The sequence below is a fragment of the Sceloporus undulatus genome, chromosome 1 (assembly GCF_019175285.1).
Source record: "Sceloporus undulatus isolate JIND9_A2432 ecotype Alabama chromosome 1, SceUnd_v1.1, whole genome shotgun sequence".
Taxonomy (NCBI): domain Eukaryota; kingdom Metazoa; phylum Chordata; class Lepidosauria; order Squamata; family Phrynosomatidae; genus Sceloporus; species Sceloporus undulatus.
The window spans coordinates 13,881,251-13,894,014 of NC_056522.1; the positions used below are offsets into that span (position 1 = coordinate 13,881,251).

The 12,764-nt window shown below is 41.3% G+C and overlaps 1 protein-coding gene across 3 annotated transcripts in view; it reads right to left on the minus strand.

The window, feature by feature from the left end:
• The window catches only part of CCDC85A (coiled-coil domain containing 85A), a 212,619-nt gene that overhangs the window by 53,001 nt on the left and 146,854 nt on the right, over positions 1-12,764 (minus strand). The gene's annotated exons all lie outside the window — the stretch shown is intronic.

The following is a 12,764-nucleotide window of genomic DNA, read 5'->3' on the forward strand; positions in this document are numbered from 1 at the left end:
AGGGATCTTATAGTGTCTTTGAGACTAACTGTGGTCTAATCTGCACTGCACAAATAAAGTACTTTGACACCAGTTTCATGGCCATGGCTCCATGTTATGGGCTCCTGGGATTTGTAGTTTGTTGTGGCAGCAGAGCTCTCTGGCAGAGAAAGTTAAATGTCTCGCAAAACTACAGACCACAGAATTGCATAGCACTAAGCCATGGGAGTTAAAGTGGTGTCAAATTGTATGATTTCTGCAGGGCACTTGCTCGACTTCTTCAGATACTCAGATGTACAGAGTTTTAACATGTTTTAATCTTTTAACTTGTTAATCTTTTGAATATGTTTTTAATCTGTTTCAGCTATTGTTATGTCTTTTAAATGATTTTATATTGCTTTAAATTATGAGCTTATTCTACATAGTAGCTATTTTGATTGTTGTTTTGTTTTGGTTTTTTTACTTTTTGTACCATCCTTTTTTTAAGTGTAACTTTGTTTTAACCATATTATAAGCTGCTTTAGGTCCCCTGTTGGGGAAAAGTCAGTATATATATTAAATAAATAAATGTTATAGTCTGGCTTCCTGTTCAGCAGTTACAAATATGTAAGCTAGACTTGCGCATTCATAACTGTTTGGTATTCATATTTGCTATCTTGGCTTTACTGCCACAGTTGCCAATGCTCACCCAAACCTACCTTAAAAGAAGGCAACTGCACCAAGTGATGCAGGTCTGTTTTCCTGCAAATGGGGGTGCAGCAGGATGACATGGCTTGCCCCTTTCCACCAGCGATCTGCAGTGAGACAAGGAATTGTGACACCTGTCCTGCTTCTGATTGTTGTTCCAGAGATCACTGGTGGGGGGAGAGCTGGAAATGTTATCCTGCACTGGTAGAATAGACCTCACTTGTTCCATGTGGCTGCTGACTGTTAAGATAGGTTTGAGGAACTGGGTCAGGAGAGGTTACCTTAAGTATTCTTTATGGCTGTATCAACACTACTGAAATAATAAATTTTGACACTGCTTTAACTGCCATGGATCCCTGCTGTGGGATCCTGGGATTTGGAGTTTGTTGGGGCAACAGAGCTCTCTGACAGAGAAGGCTGAACCTCCCCCCAAAATGACAGTTCCCAGAATTCCATAGCACTGAGCCCTGGCAGTTAAAGCAGTGTCAAACTGGGTCATATCTGCAGTGCAGATGCTGTGTACATCTGTGATATAGGAGCATGACCATTGTTTAAAATTCTAAGTGTCTGAAACCACTTAAACTTATTTGACTCATACACTGCCCTGAGAGCTCATGTTCTTGTGTATTTTGATTATACGTATTTATCAGTTTTCTGTATATTATATAGCATTTTTGTTTTGTATTTCTATCTGGAATTTTTTTTCCCAATTGTATTCCATTAGTTTTATATTTGTATTACTCCTCCCCTCTCTCCCCTCCATGCGTGTGTGCATACACACCCAAACACACATAGGTTTTGAATAGTATGTCTTTGGAAGGGCTACCTGCTTTTTTTCTGTTGTTTGACTTTGTAAAGTGCCATGTATACTAATAGAATGAGGAGAGGAGAAGGATGCAAGATATAAACATAATGAATTATCTAAAATATAATGAATTATCTAATAAATAAATGATGCTTATAAAAAGCAGTCACACCTGTATGTCTGATCACTTCTCCTAACTTGCATCTCTTTTTCCCTCCTAACACTCATCAGGAAACACAATCCCCCCCCCCCCCAACCAATAAAAAGAAATGGTAACTTTGCCTGACCAAGGAAGAATTGTGAAATATATTTCCACTGTTATTGACACCACTGCTGAAATACCCACTTGTCCAAGAGATCCCTTCCCCCCTTTTTGATTCATTGCCTAACCTCTGCATAATCACATTATGCAGGCACCTCTATTCTTTGTCCCATGTCTGCTGGGTTGCCATGGAAGTTGAGAATTCAATTCTTCCAGCTCTTGAACATTTGCCTGTATACTTCTAATAACAAAGGTGGAATCCTTCTGTTGCGTTCAGATAATGTCGTCCTGGCAATGGTTTTAGGCTAGTTCATGGTTCTCTTAAAAGGTGACACTTTTAGGTGTGTGTGTGTGTGCACAGATATATACATATACAAATGAGTGGGTATTTTTAGATATTTTCTAGCTTTGCTCTTTTTTAAAAAGAACAACAGAACAAGTTTAACAAAATGTTTGTCTTGGTGAACTGACAACATCTTTCCCAACTGTACCATCAAAGAAAAAACATTATTCTGCTTAGATTCTTCCTATATTTCCACCATTCGTTTCCTCCAACAAAATAAAATCATTCACACACACACACACACACACACACGGCTGCTTATTTAGGTCAGTATGACACCAGTCCAATGATGTTAGCATTAAAAAGAATAATTTCTCAACTGCAGAATGAACAAATGGTTCACAATCATGAGCACACTTTCACTGTAACAGTGGAAATTTGCTTCCAAGTAAACATGTACAGAATTGCACCACACATAATTTACACCTATCACTATGCAACACTATCAGCCAAGTCTCAGGTACATTAATAAGTGGGACACAGATTGTATTTTTTCAAAAATTCTCAAGTAGCTATGATGCGTCTTGAAGGATTTCATTTTGGCAGGGAGAGAATTAATCACTTCTCAAAGCTATTTCATCTGTTGGCCTTCTCAACAAAATACATGTCAATGAGTTCCACAGATGATTGTCATCTGGGTATGAACCATAAGTGCTAGCAATCTGTTTTCACAGATAATCCTGGCTAATTCAGCATTTTGAGACAAAGAAAGACAGCATTTTGGCTGGAGTGGCTGGAATACTGATTTACATGCAGGGTTACACATTTGTAAATAACTACTATAATGTAACTAATGAGACCAGTTGACCTGTGTGTCTGTTGTTGAGCCTGTTTTCCAGGTCATTCCAACCATTTGGTGGATACCTTTGAAAATCTCACACCTACTTCTTAGGGTTTTTATATTTCAACTGCAGTTTGAGACCCTACAACTATCATGGTTTCCCCTAAGGGAATCCCAAAATTTGTACAGTTGGCCCTCCGTTTTTTGGGGGATCTGTTCCAACCCCCACCCCCAATAAAAACAGAGGCTTGCTCATATTCAAGCCTCATAGGCTTGAATGGAGCATGTCCCATGCATGCGCTGGGTGCACGTGCCATTGGGAATAGCAGAGGTCACCTCTACGCAGATATTTGAGGGTGAGGATCCCAAATCCATGAGTTAGGAGGGACAACTGTGCTTTGGTTCAGAGATACTTGCAGCTCTCTGAGAAAATGGACTGGTCCATTGGTTTGGCCCTTCCGATGTTTTGGACTTCAACTTTCAAAATAACTTACCATTGTCTATGCTTACTGGGGCTTCTGAGAGTTGAAGTTGAGAAACATCTGGAGAACCAGTAGTTGAAAACCACTGCTTTAGTCCACTCCCCAGAACAACAGAACTCTCAGGCCCGTTACAGACAGGCATAAAAGTACATGCTCAGCACGTACTAGGGTTAGGAAGAGCCGTCTCTTCCTCACAGCCCCCAATGCTAATATGCGCGGAGCGTGTAAGAGATGGTGCCACCCGTCCACATGGGGGCCACCATCTTTACGTAGCAGATGCTCTGCGTCCACAGGTCATGCCTCAGATATGATGCCGCGAGTGCGTGACTAGTGCCTCATAGCGTCACATCCGGGGCCCAGGAAGGAGCACGATTTTCGCGCTCCTTTGCAGTGTCCGGGAACCATGCCATTTGGCTGCTGCGGTTCCTGGACGTTGCAACCGGCGGCGGCAGCAGACCGCCGCTTTTCGGCGGTCTGTAACCTGCCTCAGACTTTCACCAAACTACAAATCCCACAATTCCACTTCCACAGTTAAATGGTATCAAACTGCTACAACTGTGTAAGTGTGAAGGTTTTCTCTGCTTCCAGAAAGAGAAAGAGGAAAACCACTGCTAGCTTAAAAGAGGTTCCAAGGGGGGCAGACCTCCCCCCCCATTATCTTGCCAGCTCAGAGAAAATTTTCCTTCTGAGCCACTGACAGTGAAGCAACACAACAAGCACACACTGCAAGTACACACACACTCTCCCCTGTCCTGCCCCTGAGCAGAGAAAGGGAGAGAAAAAGAAGAGAGACCACACACTTTTCCTCGTCTGTATTCAAGCCGTATATACCTCCCAGGTCCAAAATCCACTGTCACCAACAGGAAGGTTTTCTCTGCTTTCTACCCTATCTTAAATTCCCTCCCAGGGAGTAAGACAGAAGCAGAGGAACTCAATGCCAACATGGGAAGGGTCTCATGGGATCCCATCCAGCTCAGCAGGAGTGGAGTGAGAACCTTTCCATGTTGGCACTGGGTTTCCTCTGCTTCTATCTTACTCCCTGGGTGGGAATTTAAAACAGAGTAGGAAGCAGACAAAACCTTCACAGTTAGTCTAGAGCCACACATAATCTTTAAAATTGATATGTGCTGTGGATAATATTTCAAACTGAGGTTGCCCTCAAACAGAGCTGAGGTGGGCAAACTCTGAGGAGCAATGTTACCCCCATGGGGACCCACTGCAGGGTGCCACCTTCTTTTAAAATATATATGTTCCTGCTTTTTTCCTCCCAAACTGAAGTGGTTGAAAGTTTTTTTCCCAAACTGAAGGGGATCTCTCAGAGAACATCAGCTCCTTAAAGCTTGCCAGGTGGGCATTGTGGTAGTAGAATCCAGGGACCATGAAAATGGTCCTGGAACCATGGCATTCCAACCTCTGAAATAGAGGATGACTACAGTAGTGAATAACAACAGTGAGCAAAGATACACATTGTCCATAAGAGAGTTAGATCATGGCGGGGTGGGATTCAAATTGGGAAGAGCAAGTTTTATTTTTCAGAGTAAATCTACATGAATAGAATTGCCTCCAAAATTCTCTATAGCTGTACTTTGTAAGCTTTGAATTCTAGGAACACTATAACTTCTTCCAACAATATGCTAATCACCAATGGAATCAAGGACTTGAATTTTTTTAAATGTTAAAGTAAACAAAAAGTTCAGCTAGATTGTTTAAATCGGGACAGCACCCTGCAGCCAAATCAAAGGTAGGATGACTGAAATCTAAGAGTGATCTTCATCCCTGCTCCAAATCACATGTACTCTGGGACCCCATTAACAAACTGCATTCTTCGTCTAGTCCAGTGGTTCTTTAATATTGGTCCTTCAAATATTCTGGACTTCAACCCCTGACCCCAGTCCCTGACCTCTGACTATGTTGGCTGGGACTTCTGTGAGTTGTTTCCAGCCCCCCCTGGAAAACCAGCAATTGCCAAATACTGTTCTGCCTACCTTCCCTGTCACTTAGGATCTTGACTCACTCCAGAGAATAAACCCAGAAAGCTACTTCTACCCTATGGAATTTGTGAGACTTTAAGTCCCTTTTGTCACAGAATCTTAACTGGAAGTACAATGCTAAAGAAAGTTTTTATTTCTAATTACAACCCAGCATGAGTAGTATCCAAATTCTGACAGTTGTAATCTGAAAATAGAGCTTTCTCGAATTCTGTTTAAGTGTTTTGAAAGCTTTGTTTCCTGAGTAGTTTGAACATTAAGGAACATTCTATGATCTGCCCTCATATCAGTTCAGCCAGTTTCAAAAAGAAAACATAGCTGTCAGAAGCACAGCCTGATAATAGATTTATTTCTTGTCCATGGATTCTCAGCTGTGACCATCAAAAACTTTTGACGCATCAAGGCTTAAACACAGAACTGAAGAGAGGAGAGGGTATTGACTTGCAACAGTTTGCCAATGTCTCGCCAAAACAGAAGGTAAGTAACAATGGAAACAGTCCCAGGAAAAACTATTCAATGTCATAGCAGACATTTTCAAGATGTACTTTATAAGGCAAAAAAAGTGTCAAGCAAACACTGTATTGTCTCCAGTTCTCCATGATTATATTTCCACACAAAAGGGTCACATAGCTTTGTGCTTGGATACACAGTCCCCATACAGTGATGATACACATGCCTTGGTCTGATCAGCCAATTCTTTCTGACATGATCTGTGGGAGAACTGAGAACCTGTTTCTCTGATCAACACTTCCATCTATGGTCATAGATTCAGAAGGAGCCTGGATCCTAGCCAGTTCACTGCCAAATGGAAGTGTAAGCATTTGTAAGTTACTGTCCTGGCCAATGCCCTTTACAATATGCTTTCTGCCCCACAGAATTGTGTGACATTCTGGGTCAGTTGACACACTTCAGAGAAATACTATAGATCAGGTGACAGTCAATATGAATTCTTCCAGACACTGCTGGACTGCAATTCTCAGCATTGGTGTCCATTGCCTATGCTGGATAGGGCTGGTGGGAACTGTAGGCAAAGAACATTGGAAGGGCCACAAGTGGCCCAGCCTTGCTGTAAATCAGGGGTGCTGCATTGGTCCACAAAATTTTCCAGTGTCTCCTGCTGCCCGCACATGCCCTCTCTCCTATCGCAGCCCCCAAAATGGAAAGAATCACAGCCCCACAACCCTCCATTTTTGGACTGTTTATGGGGGGGGGGGGCAAACCTCTCCTATGCCCATAAAGCATGGCAAGACCCTCTCTCCTGCCCAACTGTTAAAGGTGTAGGAGGTCTATCCCCAGAGTTTAGAAAGTTTACTTTTTTTCAACCAATCCTCTCAGGCCAGCTTATATTCACCCAGGGAGTCTGGGAGTTGTGGTGGCTCACTTCCAAAGTGGCTTACAGCAATTCCAAATAAATTTTAGCTTGATTGTTTTCACAAGTTTAAAAATGATTAAACACACAAATCTATTTAAAAGCATATAGTTAAAACAATTTAAAGTACATTTAAAATGTATTTTAAAAGATAAAAGCACAGTGTACTGTATGGGAGCTATGCTTCTGGCACATGATTTAATAATCAAAGGTCTGTCTAAATTAAACAAAAAGGTATTTGCCTACTGGTGAACAGAAAGCCAACTGAACTTCCCCTTGGGTGGGAGTTCCACAGCCCTGGAGCAATCACTGAGAAGAATTTCTTCCATGCCCTCATGCCCATGACGGCAGTGGAACTGACAGAAAGCCCTCACCTTAAGATCTTAAAACTTGGACATGTTCTTATGGGGAAGCACAGTCTTTCAGCCCTTTCCAAAGTTCTGATTTAGCCCATGCCTTCTCTGGTCTCTCTGAGGCCTTGTCTGCATGGACCAAAAAGCAAGTTTCCCCCCTCCCCCATTCTGGCATCATTCTGTTTGGTTGAAGCACATCCCAGGCTCCAGTTCTGGTGCAAGCAGTCTGGACAATGTCCAGCACATTCCACACAAGACTCAGAGTATAACAGCCTTAAACCATATTTTAAAAATATACTTATTATTCTGGATCTGCCAGAAAGATCCAGAGCCATCTGTTCCCACAACCAGCCATCTGGTGCATCCACTGCCACTGTGAATCACTCATCCTGACCTCAGAAGCAAGCCACCAGCAGACACTTCGAATGGCTCAGCAGGACACCTTAGCAGATAGCCACCACAGCATTGGAAAGGAGGTAATGGGAAATTCGTGCAACTGTGAAGCCAGGATACTCTTGGTTGCCCTTGGAGTATTCTGGCCCATGCAAAAAGGGCTCTAGTATGGTATTCCACTGAGTTGACATTGCATTTCCTGCAAGGCCTCAGAGAAAAGGCATATAACCTAGAAGTTCTTTATACAGGTTGAGTATCCCTTATCCAGAATTCTGAAATCTGAAATACTCCGAAAACGAAAGCTTTTTTCAAAGATGGTTGAGATATTGACAGGTTTGCTTTCTGATGGTTCAGTGTACACAAACTTTGTTTCATGCCAAAAAAAAAAAAATTTAAAGTATTGTATAAAATTACCTTCAGGCTATGTGTATAAGATATATTTATGAAACACATATGAATTTTGTGTTTAGACTTGCATTCCATCAGCAAAATACCTCATTATGTACATATATGCAAACATAAGTATTCCAAATCCCCCCCATATATATCTATCTATCTATCTATATATATATATATATATATATATATCTCCAAAATCTATAACATTTCTGGTCCCAAGCATTATGGATAAAGAGACTCAACCTGTAATCCTAATTATATGTGATGTCATAACCAAAACTAAACTTTAAAATGCAGCTTCTACTATCTGGCTACTTCCAAAGAGATGCTCATACATCTAAAAGTTTCTGTAAAACTTAGCGGGGAGGGGAGAGTGGCAAATCAACAAAAACTGCTTTGTAACTTTAGATTTTTAAAATCAAATATTCATTCCAAAACCTCAGCAGTTTGAGCCTCCAGTGACATACCAACACTTGAACTATATAAAGACTGAGAAAGATTTTACTTTTAAACACCCTGAGTATAGTATAAGCAAAGCCTGACGATGTTCATTAATCAAAACAAAAAGCAATGTGACCGGCTTGATTGTCATAATGAGAGCTTTTAGTGAACTGCGTAAGATTCTGTTTTCTGAAAGCACACATCTATACATAAAAGCAAGTTCACCCCACCTACAAAACATTAAGACATGCCTGCTACACAGGACTTCTGTTGGCATTGCAATTTCATGACTAACCAGAAAAAGAACCACCACCACCCCTTTGTTCTTTTTGATACAGCTCCCACGCAGGTAAGGGAAAATGTAATTTTTTCCACCTACCTGAGTATTTGTGACATGAAAGCATAGAAGCATGGATTTGGAAGAGACCACAAAGGCCATCTAATCCAAATGCCTGCCATATGGGAATACACAGCTATGACATTATTGGAAGATGGCCACCTAACCTCTGTTTTACACCTCCAATGAAGGGGAGTCCACCACTCTCTAAGTCTAGCACTTTTGCACATCTTGCCATCTGGAAATTCTTCCCGTTGTTTAGGTGAAATCTTTTTTCTTGCAATTGCAATGTTTTGGTTCATGTCCTAATGCCTGGAGCAGCAGAAAACAAGCTCACCTCATCTTTTACATGACATTCTTTCAATTTTTATTTCAAGATTTTGCAACACATCAAGGTCCCTAAACCACTCCTCATAGGACTTGATTTCTAGACCTTTTATCATTTTGGTCACCCTCCTCTGAGATTCCCAAAATGTTTTTGGAATTAGGGGCTTCTTGAAAAACTAAAAGTGACTTCTGATGATGATGATGATGATGATGATGATGATGATTATTATTATTATTCATTTGTGAAAAAAGACCTCTCCTGGACAAAAATAAGTTCAGTATTTAAAAACCCCCACAAAATCCTCATTCTCTAGAGGATGCAACAGACTTCTTCCAGTAAAAATATAGAATTTTCAGTGGATTGTGGAGGTGCTGGAAAGGTGCACCTCCAGGGTCCAGATTAGGGTGATGCAGCCCAAAGACGTTCTGAAGTTGCCCAGCTGGTAAAGAAAGATCAAGGATCTGGCTCCAATTTACCCTGAAAAATGATCTTCTAAATGATCACTTCAACTCATATAGTCACACAGAATTCAGGAAAATGGCATGCCTGGAAGCTGTCCCACAACACATGTCCTCCAGTCTTCCATCTGCATGTCTAATATCTTTGAAGGCAAGCAAGGATTCTGCACAAAGCCTGACTTAAAGTCAGCTTTGGCAACTATACAGCTATGCTCAATAAACAGCAGCAGCAGCAAACAGGCTCCTTAACAAAATCATCTTTTATAATTTCTCAAACTTTGCAAATCTCTGCCTCCTCCTCCACCCCTCTCTGACTGCCTTCTCCTCCACAAATGCTTTGCCAAGGCAGGCAGTGTTATAATAGTGTCTCAAAGGCATTATTTTAGCTTCCAGCAGAGGACAAACATTGGTTTGTTAACTAAAGAAACCTGAGCAGTTTATTATTGGCAAAATTTGAAACAGTTACATCTGTGGATTACCATTCACAGAATGCCCTAGCTGCCAGCCCTGTTTTGCTTTTTAATATAATGGAGGCCAACATGTGAAAGTATGACACACACACACACCAAAATCACCACTGAGCCACTACAGCTCCCCCACAGCCATTCAGTGGCTGGTGGGCAGGTGGAGAGTATGGAAGAAGCATCTGATTATACACCTAAAGCAAGGAGCAGAATGATCATATCATCCACTCAGACCTATGGAGAAGCCCAGAGGATTGTGATAGAAGATATCCTAAGTCTGTGTCTGACTATGGAGACATAGCCAGATGCTCCTCTAATCAGCCCCCCATGCACCAGGCTTGGAATGGCCAAGGGAGGTGGGCTGCTGAGGCCTAACATTGAGTTGGAGTGGGGCTTTGATCACTGTGGATGGTGGAAGACAATACCGACTTCTGCATGACCAAAGAAGGCACACACAGGTGTAAGGTGGACTTATGGTTGGGTATATCAATAACAGGATGCTAGCCATGGTTTAGCCATGGATAAACCACATCCTAGCAGAGCATCTCCCTAGGCATTGCTTCTTTCATTTCTGCTGTAAAAGGTCAAAATTGCCACTGGAGGCAGACCCATGATTGTGTGCCTTTATAGACACTGACTGCAAAACAGCCATTTTCCTCATTACTAGAGATCTGAGATGTTTTTTCTGATTTTGCTAGAGATTCTGCAATTGACACATATTTTTCTGCATATTGCTAGGGATCTGAGACTTTTTTCTGGAATAAATACAAGCAAGTGAAACAGGCAATGAAGCACTGAAAATTATTTTCACCTCCCAATAGCCCTGCTGACACTCAGGGCACCAGCCACCCTGCCTGTCTTCTTATGGCAAGGGATTCTACTCTTTTCTCCTAGATTTACTGACTAATACTCAACTTAGTTACTATAGTTACTAGGCAGCTGATTCCTCACTGGCCTAAATGAGGTGAGGTCGGGTTAGCTTTGTAAAAGAGAATTTTGGGGTACTTCTCCAAACCTCAGGGTGTTCCCAGTATTTCCCACTTGTTTGTCAGTGCCCTCATTTTAGCTCCATTTCAATAGGCAATCATTACCCAACTTTGCAATTAAAGAGAATGATAAACACAAAGAGTTTTAAGTTGTAATGCATGGAGGCCAAGCTCCTGCATCATCTAATCTGCAAAAAGAATTGCATGCCAAACTGGGTTATTCACACAAGTACCACACTGACAGCATTACAAAGCCCCCTCCCCCCCCCCCCAAGCTAACTCAACACTTGGACAGATAGCCAAGAGTACAAAGAAAACTCCAGTCTGACTCTATAAACTGCCAGCAATGGGATCTGATCTCTACACTGAGTAATCCAAGCCCTTGTTGTTGTTGTTAATTGTAGTAAAGTTGACTTTGACTTATGGCAACCCTATTAATGAAAGACCTCTTCAACATCTCTATTCTAGTGTTGCAGACTCAGGGCTGTAGCTTTCATGGCTGAGTCTATCTATCTCAAATCTAGTCCAAAGTACAATGGTCTAGGTTTAGTCATCTTGGCCTCTAGGGAGAGTTCAGCCTTGATTTGTGTAAGACCTATTCATCTGTCTTTTTAGCAATCCATGGTACCTACAGAACTCTTCTCTAGTACCACATTTCAAATGAGTTTATTCTCTTCCCATCAGTTCTCCTCACTGTCCAGCTTTCACACCGATGGTATGGTCAATCCTAACTTTAATATTCAAAGATATAGTGGGCTTTGGTATCTGCTGGGGTTTGGTTCCAAGACACCCATGGATACAAAAATCTGTGGATGGTCAAGTTCTATTAAATACAGTGGCATAGTAAAATGGCAAAATCTTATATAAGATGGAAAAATCCAGGTTTGCTTTTTGGTATGTATATCTTTTTTTAATATTTTCAAACTATGCATGATTCAATTGATGGATAAAGAATCCATGGATACATGGCCAAATGTAAATGTTTACACTTTGGGATCTTGCTAGTTCCTTCATAGTTGCCCTTCCAAGTCCTAGTCTTCTTCTGATTTCTTGACTGCTCCCTCCCTTCTGATTAATGACTGCGCTAATGTAAAGAAAATCTTTAACTATTTCAGTGTCTTCATTATTTACTTGAAAGTTACATAAATTATCTGCAGTCATTATTTTTGTTTTCTGAACCCCACTAGACTAAATTCTGATCACCATTTTTCCTTACTGTGACTCCTGCCTTTGCAGCTTGACCTTTTGCTTGCATGCTTGGTCTCCTCCGGTGTTTGTCAACTTTTGCTCCTCAAAATGCGTCTGGATTTCATTAGCCTAATCCCTGCCCACTGAGTGTTCTGAGGGATTGAAAATCTAAAACATCTTGAAGACCAAAGACCAATCCTCCCCGCGCTCTCCGGTCCTCTGGGAGGAACTTACTACAGCCTCTAAAATCTAGGCTTGCGGCGACCTCCCAGAGGGCGTTCTCTGCTGTCGCCCCCAAACTCTGGAACAACCTGCCGGATGAGATCCGTCAGATAACATCATTAGACAGCTTTAAAAAAGCGGTCAAGACGGATCTCTTCCGGCAGGCCTTTCCAGATTAACCATCCCGGCCCAGGTTCCTGATTCCCTCATTCCTCCCGTGGCCCCATCTTAGTGATGGTCGAGGATCAACACAGGGATATCAGGGTTTTTAGTTTTTAATTGTTGTTTTTATGCATTGACATTGTGTTTTTAATATGTTATACTGTTTAATATTGTCTTAAGGGGGGGAGGGATAAAGTGTTTTTAATTGTCATATTTTATATTTTACTGTTGTTAACCGCCCGGATTGGTTTGCCAGAGGGCGGTATACAAATAATAATAATAATAATTATTATTATTATTATTATTATTATTATTATTATTATTATTATTATTATTA